A 13,570-nucleotide genomic window follows, 5' to 3' on the forward strand; every position below is an offset into this window, starting at 1 on the left:
CGGGATGAGGCTAGCTTGTAGGAGATGGGGGTGGGACTTGAGGTGGGAGGAGGGGATATGTGGGAGGAAAGACAGGTTTGGGAGGTGGGGACAAGCTGTGCTGGTTTTGGGATGCGGTAGGGGGAGGGGAGATATTGAAGCTTGTGAAGTCCACATTGATACCATTGGGCTGCAGGGTTCCCAAGCGGAATATGAGGTGCTGTTCCTGCAACCTTCGGGTAGCATCGTTGTGGCACTGCAGGAGGCCCAGGATGGACATGTCATCTGAGGAATGGGAGGGGGAGTTGAAATGGTTCGCGACTGGGAGGTGCAGTTGTTTAGTGCGAACCGAGCGTAGGTGTTCTGCAAAGCGGTCCCCAAGCCTCCACTTGGTTTCCCTGATGTAGAGGAGGCCACACGGGAACAGCGGATACAGTATACCACATTGGCAGATGTGCAGGTGAACATCTGCTTGATGTGGAAAGTCCTCTTGGGGCCTGGGATGGGGGTGAGGGGGGAGGTGTGGGGGCAGGTGTAGCACTTCCTGCGGTTGCAGGGAAAAGTGCCGGGTGTGGTGGGGCTGCAGGGGAATGTGGAGCAGACAAGGGAGTCACGGAGAGAGTGGTCCTTCCGGAAAGCAGGTAAGGGTGGGGAGGGAAAAATGTCTTTGGTGGTGGTGTAAGATTGCAGATGGCGGAAGTGTCGGAGGATGATGCGTTGGATCCGGAGGTTGGTGGGGTGGACGTGAGGACAAGGGGGATTCTGTTTTGGTTGTTATTGCGGGGAGGGGGTGTGAGGGATGAGTTGCGGGAAATGCGGGAGACACAGTCGAGGGCGTTCTCGACAACTGAGGAGGGGAAGTTGCGGTCCTTGAAAAACGAGGACATCTGAGATGTACAGGAGTGGAATGCTCATCTTGGGAATTCCGGCGCATCTGCTCCCAGGATGAGGCATTCCACTCCTGAACTATGCTCAGTTTGCACTAAACTGCAACTCCCAGTCGTGAACCATTTCAACTCCCCCTCGCATTCCTCAGACGACATATCCATCCTGGGCCTCCTGCAGTGCCACAACGATGCCACCCGAAGGTTGCAGGAACAGCATCTCATATTTCGCTTGGGAACCCTGCAGTCCAACGGTATCAATGTGGACTTCACAAGCTTCAATATCTCCCCTCCCCCTACCACATCCCAAAACCAGCCCAGCTTGCCCCGCCTCCCTAACCTGTCCTTCCTCCCACATATCCCTTCCTCCCACCTCAAGTCCCACCCCCATCTCCTACCTACTAGCCTCATCCTGCCCCCTTGACCTTTCCGTCCCCATGGACTGACTTGTCCCCTCCCTAACTCCCCACCTACACTCACCTTTACTGGCTCCATCCCCGCCTCTTTGATCTGTCTGTCTCCTCTCCACCTATCTTCTCCTCTATCCATCTTCTATCCGCCTCCCCCTCTCTCCCTATTTATTTCAGAACCCCCTTCCCCTCCCCCATTTCTGATGAAGGGTCTAGGCCCGAAATGTCAGCTTTCCTGCACCTCTGATGCTGCTTGGCCTGCTGTGTTCATCCAGCTCTACACCTTGTTAACTTAAGTGACATCCCTTTTTTTTATTCATTCACGGGATGAGCATGCTGCTGGCTAGGCAGCATTTATAGCTCATCCCTAATTGCCCAGAGGGCAGTTCAGAGTCAACTACATTGCTGTTGGTTTGGAGTCACATATAGGCCAGATGAGGTAAGGATGGCAGTTTCCTTCCATAAAGGACTTTAGTGAAGCAGATGGGATTTTCTGACAATTGACAATGGATTCGTGGTCATCATTAGATTCTTAATTCCAGATTTGTTTGTATTGAATTCAAATTCCACTATCTGCCATGGTGGGATTTGAATCCAAGTCCCCAGAACATTATCTGGGTCTCTGGATTAACAGTCCAGCAATAATACCACTCGGCCATCGCATAACCTTACTCTCATTCCTGTCATAATATTATGGCATCATTATTTTATTTATTATCTTTCTACATAAATGTTAAAACAAAAGAAAATGTATCTGCTTAAACAACTCACTTAAACTAATGTCTTAAGTTCACAATCACTTTGATTGTCCCACTTTAGCTAGAAAATTACAATGGAGGAACTCAGCTATTTACCACATACAAAACCCTGCATGCACACAGTTGTTCTTTGTTGTTTGTACAATTATGAGTCAGTTCTATGCAATACATAACTTGGATGAACTGATCAGGTTTGTTTTATGTCTTGCTAGTGCACCAGTCATGGAGAACTGGCGTGTTGAACTGGTGCTCATTGGCCACAGTCTCCAATGTTTTGTGTGAACCTGGATTCCAGTAGCCGGACCTTCATAGTGAAACTGGTAGCAAACATTAATCTTTGCAAATCAGGATCGAATGAGGCAGGTAAGTACCCACTATCCTTTTTGTCCTAATTTGCATATCATCATCAGTTCATCATCCTCCCCTCCAACAAATCATGTTTTCCGATGAAGGGTCTAGGTCCGAAACGTCAGCCTTTCTGCTCCTATGATGCAGCTTGGCCTGCTGTGTTCATCCAGCTCTGCACCTTGTTGTCTCATGTTTTCTACCTGTTGGGGAACAGCCAATGACAGCAGTACGTAACGAGACCTTTAACTGCAGTATGGGAAACTTGAAACAGGTATGACATTCTTTTGATTCAAATGTTTGCAAATCTCACATATTTCTAGTACAGTATTTGACCTCGCTGCACTTCTAGTTGGTGCAAAAATTTCACCTTAAACTTTTGCATCTTTTTATTCCTTACACTCACACCCCTCTAGAATCATAGAATCCCTACAGTGTGGAGGCATGCCATTCGGTCCATCAAGTCCACACCGACACTCAGAACAGCATCCCACCCACACCCACTTCCCTGTAACCCTGCATTCCCCCTGACCAATCCATCTAACCTGCACATCTTTAGACTGTGTGATGAAACTGGAGTATTTGGAGGAAACCCATGCAAACACAGGGAGAACATGCAAACTCCACACAGACTGAGGGTGGAATCGAACCCAGGTCCCTGGTGCTATGAGGCAGCAGTGTTAACCATTGAGCCAGTAAAAAGTGAGAACAAGGGAAACCCTATTGTTGCTCTGACAGGGAAGGGACGTAGTGAAGACAGAAATGAAGAAAATTGTCAGAGACCACTAACAACCCTCTAAATCTTTGTGAGGGGGAGTCCTCAGTTGAGGCAAAAGGAGGACATGATGGAGGCACCCTGTGGAAGGAGGCATCATCAGAATGATGTGACACAGAAACTGGGAGAATGGAATGGGATCCTTGCAAAAAGCAGGGTGCAAGGAAGTGTAGTCATGAAAACTGTGGGAGTCTGTGGGTTTTGTGGTTGATACTGGTACACAACTTGTCTCAGAAATTGAAACGGTGAAATTAAGGAAGGGAAGGGAGGAGTCAGAGCTGGACCAGGTGAAGGTGAGCGAAGGATGGAAATTGGAAGCAAAACTGATTAATATTTCCAAGTTTGGATAAGCAGGAAGCAGCAATGAAAACATAGTTGACGTAACAATGGGTGGGGGCCCGAGTCGAATTGGAGCAAAGGATGCTCCACATAACCCACAAAGAGACAGGCATAACTCGGATTCATGCAGATATGTATAGCCACATTTTTGACTTGGAGAAAGTGAGACAAGTTAAAGGAGAAGTCGTTCAAAGTGAGACTGAGCTCAGCCAGGTGAAGGAAGGTGATGGTATTTGCGACGATTCAACCCTGTTTTCAAGGAAGAAGCGGGGAACCTTCGGATCATTCTGATGGGGGACATGTAGAGGATGGTTGTTTTCTGTTGGGTGTATTCTGGGTATTACATCAAGTGAAATCCTATCACGAACATTGCTGGCTCCACATGGGGGGCACTGGTCCATACTCAAGGCATGCTGTCTTGCCTTACCAATTGAAAATGGAAGCGACTCAGTTGGATTCATCTCGATTGTCAGCAAAACAGTCTATTTTCACCACTCTAATATCTTGATAAAGAACATGAAAAAAAAAGCACAATTGTGATAATGTTCCTTTGATTGTTCCCCTGAGTTGTTCACTGCAGAGTCCTGGAGATTAATCTTCCATTCTTGCAGCCTCCAGGAAAATTCTTGGAGGGTTTGTAATCTTGAAGCCAAGCTATACATTAGCAAATTTCATCAGTTGGACTTTGGACTCATGAAGTTAAGTGATGAGATTGAGTTAGCAATTTGCAAACATTATGCATGCCCTTGCTATGCATTCAAGATTAATTTTCTGCAACAGTTTATGAGGTGGTCAGTATGTCATTAAAAGTATCAAGGAAATTCATGCAGAAAAATGACAGCTCCGAGTACATATGGATATTAGGTTACTGGTGCCTGCTGAATTTGGAGAATTTGGCTGTTTAAAATTGACAGCTCAATAGTGGGGTTTTTTTTGCATCTTAGAAGTAATTGCTGGGTTTGCACTGATAGTTTATATTGATAAGCTACCTAAATGTCAGATGCTGGAGTGATGCCAGACACCTAAATAATACAACGAAAATTGATTAGCTTACCCAAGTAATATTCCTGCCTTAGTTTCCTGCAGTTAAAAGGTTCTTTTAAAAAAACAGAAAGAGAGGTTTCTGACAAGCATATACTTAATTAAAGTATCAATCATTTATTCTGTGTGGTAGAAACCTGTCAACTAGCAACACCACAGAATGTGCAGGAGCCCCAATTGGGCAACAGGTTAGACACTATTATATTTCAGAAATCAAAATCAAACTCCTCCCATGCAATATGTATGTAAACAATACACATGGAAAGAAAACATAAATCTTTATCCAAGTTATGGGTATTTCTAACTAGTTGTGTTAATAGGTGTTTGGAATTAGTTTACCAGAATTGTCATATGTTATTGACTCCCTATGAAATGCAAATACTCTTAATTGGGGATTTTCTGTTTGTGTGTTTGTGCATGCTGGTGATATTCAGGAATGTGGCGCAAGTCTCGAATTCCTTGATAATGCTCAACATTGTGTCTACGTTCACTTCAAACTGGTTGGATTTGATATTTAGCTCAATGCTGACATTAAAACATTTTTGACATCCCATTCAGCAGACTGACAGCTTATCCAAACTAATTAGAACCAAGGGATGTTTGGATAATTGATTAGTTTAGATAATCAAACGCCAATTAGGAAAACATATACATGAGACACCGTTTTATGCAGCACAGCAGAGTATAACTGATTCATTTCACTGGGGAGTTCATGTTGCTGTTTCCTTTTCCTTACATTCCGCAGTGGATATTATCAGCTGATGTGGCATGATTTTCTTTAACCATGGCAGAGGAAGGTAAAGTGTTGCTGAACAAAGAGACCTTGGAGTGCAAGTTCATAGTTCCTTGAAAGTGGAGTTGCAGGTAGACATGGTGGTGAAGATGATGTTTGGCATGCTTGTCTTCATTAGTCTTCATTGAGTATAAGAGTTGGAATGTCATGTTGCAGGACATTGATGAGGCCACTTTTCGAATGCTGCGTACAATTCTAGTTGCCCATCCATAGGAATGATGTTGTTAAACTTGAGAGGGTTTCAAGGATGTTGCCATGACTGGAGAGTTTGAGCTGCATGGAGAGGTTGAATAGGCTTGGGCTTTTTTTACCTGGAGTGTCAGAGCCTGAGGGGTGATCTGTAGAGGTTTATAAAATCATGGTGGGCGGGGGGGCATGGATTGGGTGATATAGCCCAGGTCTTTTTCCTAGGGTGGGCGAGTCCAAAACTACAGGATATAGGTTTAAGGTGAGAGGGGGAAGACTTGAAAGGGACTTGAGGGAAAACTTTATCATGCAGTGTGGATGGAATGAGCTGCCAGAGGAAGTGGTGTAGGCTGGTACAATTACAACATTTAAAAGGCATCTGGTTGGGTATACGAATAGGAAAGGTTTAGAGGGATAGGGGCCAAATGCTGGCAACTGGACGAGGTTGGATTGGGATGACTGGTTGTTGCAGACGAGATACAATTTTGTTCACAGTAAAGTCACCAAAATAACAATGCCAAATGGCATTAATGGCTGAAATAAGAAAGATTTGCATTTATATAGTGCCTTTCATCTCCTCAAAACACAACACTCATTGCATTACCTTTCTAAGAGTAATAAATGTTATATAAGGAACCAATTTGCATACAACAAAGCTCCGCAGAGACATTGAAATTAATAATCATTTGTTTGTTTTGATGGTATTTATTGGGGGACGTTTGTTGCTTTGGGCACTGCTATTCCTTGAAAAGTGGTATGGGATCTGCTATGATCAACTGAACAATCAGATGGGCTTCAGTTTAACATTTCACCTGAAAGATGACACCAACAATGCAGAACTCTCTCCGTTCTGCATAATAGGATGGGCCTTTAACCCACAACTTTCAGAGTCTGAATCAAGAGTGCTATGACTGACCCAAGCTAAATCCTCAAAATAAGGTAATTGGAGGATAAGTCATTCACATCACAATTCCAGAGACTGGTGTGAAATCACCTATCTGCCATTCTATGAGAAGCACATCACTGGAGGAAACAGGAAAATAATGAACAAAACTACGTCCAAAATAGGAGAAAAAGTATGACCAGTTACACGAGCCACAAGCATCTCTGCCATGTGCATATTAACACCTTACTAACTGGCATACATCCCAATACAATTTCAACTAAAATGCTTAAATTTAAAATATTTGGTTATCTTCCAGCCGGTGGAATTTTTTTAAAAACCTATTTACTCTCTTCATTGCTTATTCTATATTGTGAGCTAAGATTTTGTTACCAAGTCCCTTTTGGTTTTTCAAAAATTGAGCCTCTAGAGAACTTGCCAATCTGATAACCGTGTTCATTTTAAGTGTGAAACATTGAAATTTGTTGAAACACATATTTTGAAATGAGATTGATCCAAATTGATGCGGTACTCTGAAGGATACATGGAAGTGATCGAATGACATTCACTCAATGAGCTCATCATCACGTAACATATAACAAGAGGCAAATGCTTTGAAATCATTATTTCAATACTGGCTGGATTAGATTTCTGACTTGTACTTTGATGGGGCTTAAATGCTGTCTCACGAAGAACATCTGGACATCTATCTTGCAAACTTTCAACTTCTAATAAAAATTATTACAGAGAAAATAATTGAAACTATGCATTGTACTGTATAGCCATACATGCTGTAAATATAATTTAAACACTGATAACAGTCTGGTGAATTGGGCAAGCGAAGTGAAGATGAGAAACAGACAAAACCAAATGTAAGAAGCGAAACATTTGATAGCATTAACCTGAAACAGATGCTGCTCTTGGAAAAAAAACTGTTAAATAAAAGCAAGATGGATTGATGCCCATCCATAGCAAGGATTTCTTCTACACATCTCATCTTGCCCCTGTTTCTCACAAACTGTCTCACTGTAACTCCACATATAACAACAATTCTTTTATGCTTACATCCCTTTAACAACATCTCATGCTGCTCGCTGCCAAAAATGTACCAACCAACTTGCACACATCTGATTAATACCACACATGTGCATCTTTTAGTTATTCACTGTCACTATTGTAACAGCAGTTGCTGAATCCCGCAATAGTAGTTCAATGCCATTTTATATACAATTCAAACTTTGCTTATTTTAACTATGCTTAGAATGACTAGGAATTGCCAAAATAAATATCAGACTTCTGTTTTGCATTCCTTACAATGAGGTAAGTTTTCTAGCTAATTCCTTACTTAATAGACAAACTATTTAAAGCAATAGACAGCTCTGCAATGAGTCCTTTCAGAACTCGCTGAAAGAACCTACTATGAATAAAGTGAATGTATGGGGAACTTTACTCTTGGCCTGATATAGAGTTTAGTTTCAACTTGTTTTAAAACTACAGTGAACATAATTGATATACTATGCAAAGGAATATTAGTGTCGCAATTTTTGTTACACTTCAAGTGAAAAATGTTCGTACTAGTCTCTAAAGAACTACATTATTTATTCATCCAAGTGTTCCAACACATTAAATGTTCTTTTACTACAATGAGACCATGAGGAAAGTATATATTGCAAATGATTACTGTACTCCTGCCAACTGCGCTGTTCTCAGGCCAGTAGACCAAACCATTTGGGAATCCTGAATCCAACAGGAAATTCCAAGCATTTGCTGTACCATTTGCTCTCTTTCCATTTCTAGAACAAGTTCAACAGTGATTGTTAGCTTTGCGCCTCTAAATATTTAAAAGATACTAAGAATATTTATAAATATGTAAACTCCACTATTAATACCATTAATAATACTTTGAGATCATCAACAATAGAGCAAGAAACACTTGTGGTAGTTAAGTACCACCACAGATATGTAATACCGTTTGCTACCAATAAGAAATTCGAGTGTAAGCACAGCTTTTACTTAGTGACATAAAGCTGTCATAGCAGGTAGTAAGCTCTCTCATGGAACAGACTTTTGACAATCAGTTTGTTGTTAAATGAGGAAACAAGAGGCTGAATCTTTGTTTGGCTGAGAAGGCAGGATTGGAGATGGCAATGGTACAATTTTGTGAAGCTGAATAACCAGGTTTCAACATCCCCCAACAACTCCATGATTTTGGATGCAACACCATTGTCCTGTATTCTTAGCCTCTTAAGGACTCTTTCAAGGCACTATCTCAACCCTGGCTAGATTTGAACCCTGCACACTAAGTACTGGTCAGATCAGAAGGCTGACCCTGAAAGCCTGGCAGCTGCCTGGTTCTATCCTATTTGGATGGTATCACTTTGAAAATTGAGCTGTTACTGTGAGTCTCGGGAGCTATTCCCGTCTGAAATGATGGTGCTAACTTTCCATGTCCTCTTACATCACCATTTTGTGGCCAGCGATTGAGAATGGAGCCACCTTGCTACCCACTTTGGCACCAACCACCTGTGCCAGTCTCCTATTGACCACCTGCTGTACAAAATTGGACAGGGCTCCAAGAGACGGCCCACTTATTTAGCTGTCTCCTACTAAATTGCCCACTGTTGTTTCCCGGTCTGCATTTCATTCTAATGGCAGAATTCAGCCCCTAGAAAGGAAATTCAGCTCAAAGTGTGTGGTTAGAAAATCTTGCAGACTTTTGTTCAGTTAAGTACTAAATACATAAATTGTAAACAAATTTAGTTTGCAACGCTTTATGGAATGCTGGTCTAATCTGATTGAGATGTTGGGAATCTAAGTTTGGATCTAGCTTGGAGGCATTTTCATTATTGAGCTAAATGTAATTTGACACTTTGGCACTTAACATTTGCTGCTTTATTTCAAACACTAAATAAGTTCATTTATTTAAATTCCTTTGGAGAGTGAGAATTCTTTTAGAAGGCTGGTTAAAATTCTTCATTCTCTGTGTGTTATTGAAACCCTTTGCCACAATCTTAATACTTAACAGCACAATGATATATTATTGCAGAGGACAAGACTAAACATGAATGTAGCAGCAGAAGAAGGCACTTGCTTCAGGGGAAAAGACACAATTAACTTTCTGGGGACTGGGGTGTGCCTTAAATCCATAGCAAACAGTAAGTACTGAGGCAGGGCAAACTGCCCACACTGACTTTGCCCATCTGTGCATGTATAGCTGCAGGATGTTTAAAAAAAAATTCTTGAACAACGGCTGTTGCATGTTACACAGTGCTTTCCTCATCGGGAGTGGCTAACATGTCACGAGCAGTTGGGTTATAGCCAAAAATCAATGAAGAAAAATTTATGTGAAATTCAAAACTGTCATCTCATTTGATAATTATATTTCCTTGGCATTTACACAGCATCATTATAACTAACTTTTTTACACTGTTGGAATTTTAATATGGTGGAATAAATGGGATTGTGGTTTGAAAAGTTTCTATCTTTCCAGATTTGCAAAAATCTGCTGTGCACTGAATGCGTACTGAAATTATTGTTATATATTCTCCTTAAACAGGTCTCTGCTTTTGCTACACCTAACCTAGTGTGCAGACACAGTCTTCCCAAAGGACATGAGAAATTTGTCCTCTTGTCCAAGGAGAGCTGGAACTTGAGCTGTGGGCATAGTGAGACTTTGTTAAATAATTGGCTCGTCCACAAAGCAGAACAACCACGCTTTCTTTGATTGAAGATTAGTGAAATAAAACTCGAGATAAAATTTCACGAGAGATTTGGTAACACCTGTCAAAGACGTGCTTGTGGTTACAATGGTCTTGATGAACCATTGCCTAAAGACAGGTTTTCTTTTGGTTGCCTTTTTAAAAAAAATGTTGTGTTATATTTGATTTAAAAAAGTCAACACCTCACCAGAAGCTATAAATGAAAATCGCATAACAATCCTTTATTTTCTCACAATGCACCATGCAGAGTTCAGTATTTCACACAGCATATTGTTTAGATAATTCTGTTGTATACTTGGAAGAAAACTAGACAATGGAGAACATATCGGCTGTCTAAATCCTCAGAAAGGTGTGGGGGTGGGGTTGGGAGTGGGGGGTCGGGAAGAAAGCTTTATTTGAAATCGACAGGTTAGTTGTAAATGTGGGATCAACCAGAATAGCAGGAACATATGCACTGCTGGAAAGGCTGTTGTTTGTGGGAGATACCAAGTCACATGCTATGATTAATCACAGTCATGAAGCTGACCCTGTTAATCTTGTAGCAGTTGGAGGGATTTTGTTGATTCTGTGAAAAGAATGAACTTTAAAACAGTCAAGCAGTAACACATGTTGTACTGCAAAATCCATGTTATCTTCCTGTGCTTCCTGAATCTAATCAGCTGCAGGGTCAATGTTGTGATATCACTTTCACCAACACATTTTGTAAAAGTGCAGAGCTAGAAATTGGATCAGGCCATGCCTGTTTTATAACCATAAATTGGGTGTCTAAGGGCCAATATGGCAGAAGGCATACCCACATCATTAAAGAATTACAAATGCACAGCATGCAAGATATCTAAATAGATACCCAGGTGCACACATGAAATAGTGTTTGGCACTTTGCATGCAAATTGAAGGCTTAACATCTGTTTGAGGTTCTCTTTGCAAAATTTGTTTGTAGGCGACCATAGCCTGCACAAACAAGGGTTGTTTAGTATTGTCAGGTACTTGGCAGCCAAACCAAACATTTTCAAAGATGCCAAAAGATAAGTTTTATTTAATTATAGTAGAACCAGGTGAAGCTCCTAACTTCATGTTAGGGTACTACTAAAATAAACTCTCTTGATTGCCACCCCTCCAATTGTTAGGCCTCCTACTTGCACATACCCAAAGGGTCTAACACTGGCTCAAGAGAGCACCCTGGAGACCTATATAGACACTTTTACCAATATTGCATGTTCTGCACTTTCACTGCAGAATTACATTTGCCATGGAGAATGAATGCACACATAGCTCCCCAAGATGGACCTTTAAACTCTTCTTAACACCTCACCCTAACACTGGTGGACCCTGCTGCTACCTAAGATAGGCAAACTAAGTCTGGGACTGTGACTGACTTACAACCTTTGCTTGTTTGTTCAGTATCATCACATTAAATTTAATTTCCTTTGGAAACGGATGGGGAATTGTTGGAAGAATCTGCAGGCTGAGTATCAACTGTTTGAGCTGCATCACGAATGTTCCTTCTATGTCTAACAGGACAAGAGGAGGGCCTTAAACCTGGATCTTCAGACTCAGAGGCAGGAGTGCTACCTAATGAACACAAGACTTACTATATCTCCTGATAACCAACAATGGGGGGCCAGGACATCAATTCCCTGTGCTTCTGTCAATGGCATCTTTAGCTTCATACAGCAGGAACAGCACTAGAACCACTCCCCAACACCAGGCAACGTCCACCTGATAAGGTTGCAGGCATCTGTTCGGGACCAAAAACAGACAGTTACATTGTGATTCCTGTCCTATGGTTTTGCTTTTTACAGGATTGATGTTAATGTTCTTTTTAAGGTTAGCATGATCCAACTTTTCAGCCGCAAGTTTTATGCAAAAAAAACGTGGATGGTCTCACAAGCTATTTTTGCATCATGGATGCGTGGAATCGCATAAGAGAAGGAGAGAGAAATAAGGATGAAAAATGGATCTGAGCAAGACCACTTTCAGCTGATTAATACTTATTACTGATTAACACTTCTTTATGATGCAATAATATGGACAGATGCCTATATACATTCCCAACAAATTGTAATATATCTTTTGCCAAAATCCACACATTATAACCATTGTGCATCTTGCTGAATTCAAATAAAGATACTTAAGGCTTAATGGATCCAAATTTATGATTAGTTTATCAGAGATTGTGTTGCATAAGGAAGAACATCACCTGTAATAAAATGAAATCATAAGGAAGCTGCAAGTTGTTATTTATTTCGGTTATGGTACAGCAGTATAATGTTTTACGAATATTGAGAGACTTTGCTCTGAGATATGCTATTTGGCTTGCAGTTATATTAGGACCCTGCCAATTAGTGACGTTGCTCCTTTGCACGGTGACTGCGTTATATTTTTATATAGGTCTGCCCAAAATTGTACCCTTGACAAAATGTGTCATAATTCAAAATTGTAAGACCAGATCAATCAAGCACTATATTTAATCAAAATATGAAACCTATGCAGTACAGCCATATTGTTATCTTGCCAAACCTATGTAATTATACAACATAGTGCTAAATGAATACACCAAACAAGGAAGTAAATTGTGGTGGAGTGGGAGGAGGGGGAGGTTGTTACCATCAAGATATAGAAAGATATTATTGGATCATAAAGAAGTGAGAGGTATTAATCAGCTGAAACTGGCCTTGCTTAAATCCATTTTTGGCCCCAACTCCTCATTTTTTTTCTGATGTGATGCTACCAAATCATTCTTGGTATTTCAGTTTCATTGGGAGAAATAGGTAGGGATAAATGAGGACAATAAGTGTTTTAATTGCTATGAGTAGAAACATTATAAGTACCCTTTTAGCAATTTTCTCTGAGCAGTTGTTCTATGTCTTTGTTCTCTTGAAGAATATTTGGAAGAAGTGAAAATATTCACTGGCAGGTTAATAATCTGACAGGCCACAACCCCTAACACTCCTTCCACGGCCATTGTTTTATGCCAGCTGTTGGGTATTTAATTCTTTATCGCTCTAATGAGTGCCTAAAATCCATACAACTGAAGAAAAGAGAGCTTCCACCCTTATCAGATGTGAGTATCCTACTGGACATCAACCTAGAATTCAGAGCCATAACTCCAGACTGAGCTACTCGGATGGTTCAAACCAAGCCAACTGTTAGTAGTTCTGGTGAAATTGTTTATGAGTTTTAAAAGAAAAACCTCAGAGAAGAAACCTTCAGAAGTACGATTGCAAACCTGTAATGGATCACAGTCAGTGAAGTCATTCCTCCAGGACAGTTACCGTGGCTTCAAGCAGTAAATCAGAAGTAACTTAGAAGAACATGAAATAACAAGGTGTAGAGCTGGATGAACACAGCAGGCCAAGCAGCATCAGAGGAGCAGGAAAGCTGATGTTTCGGGTCTGGACCCTCCCCCATTTCTGAAAAGCGTCCTGACCTGAAACATCAGCTTTCCTGCTGCTTGG

General features: G+C 41.2%; 1 long non-coding RNA gene across 4 annotated transcripts in view; it reads right to left on the reverse strand.

The window, feature by feature from the left end:
* Positions 1–1,842: 1,842 nt before the first annotated feature.
* The window catches only part of LOC125486010, a 35,948-nt gene continuing 24,220 nt past the window's right edge, over positions 1,843–13,570 (reverse strand). Inside the window, exons 3-4 of one of the 4 annotated variants that reach the window (XR_007264705.1) lie at positions 11,705–11,850; positions 1,843–2,579 (exon numbers count right to left, since the gene is read on the reverse strand). This is a non-coding gene — a long non-coding RNA (uncharacterized LOC125486010). Of the gene's footprint in view, positions 2,580–5,707; positions 6,045–8,078; positions 8,187–10,308; positions 11,851–13,570 lie in introns of those variants that run through there. The other 3 variants (XR_007264707.1, XR_007264706.1, XR_007264704.1) reach the window with 3 other exon arrangements.

Source organism: Rhincodon typus, chromosome 24 (genome assembly GCF_021869965.1).
Source record: "Rhincodon typus isolate 14 chromosome 24, sRhiTyp1.1, whole genome shotgun sequence".
Classification (NCBI taxonomy): Eukaryota; Metazoa; Chordata; class Chondrichthyes; order Orectolobiformes; family Rhincodontidae; genus Rhincodon; species Rhincodon typus.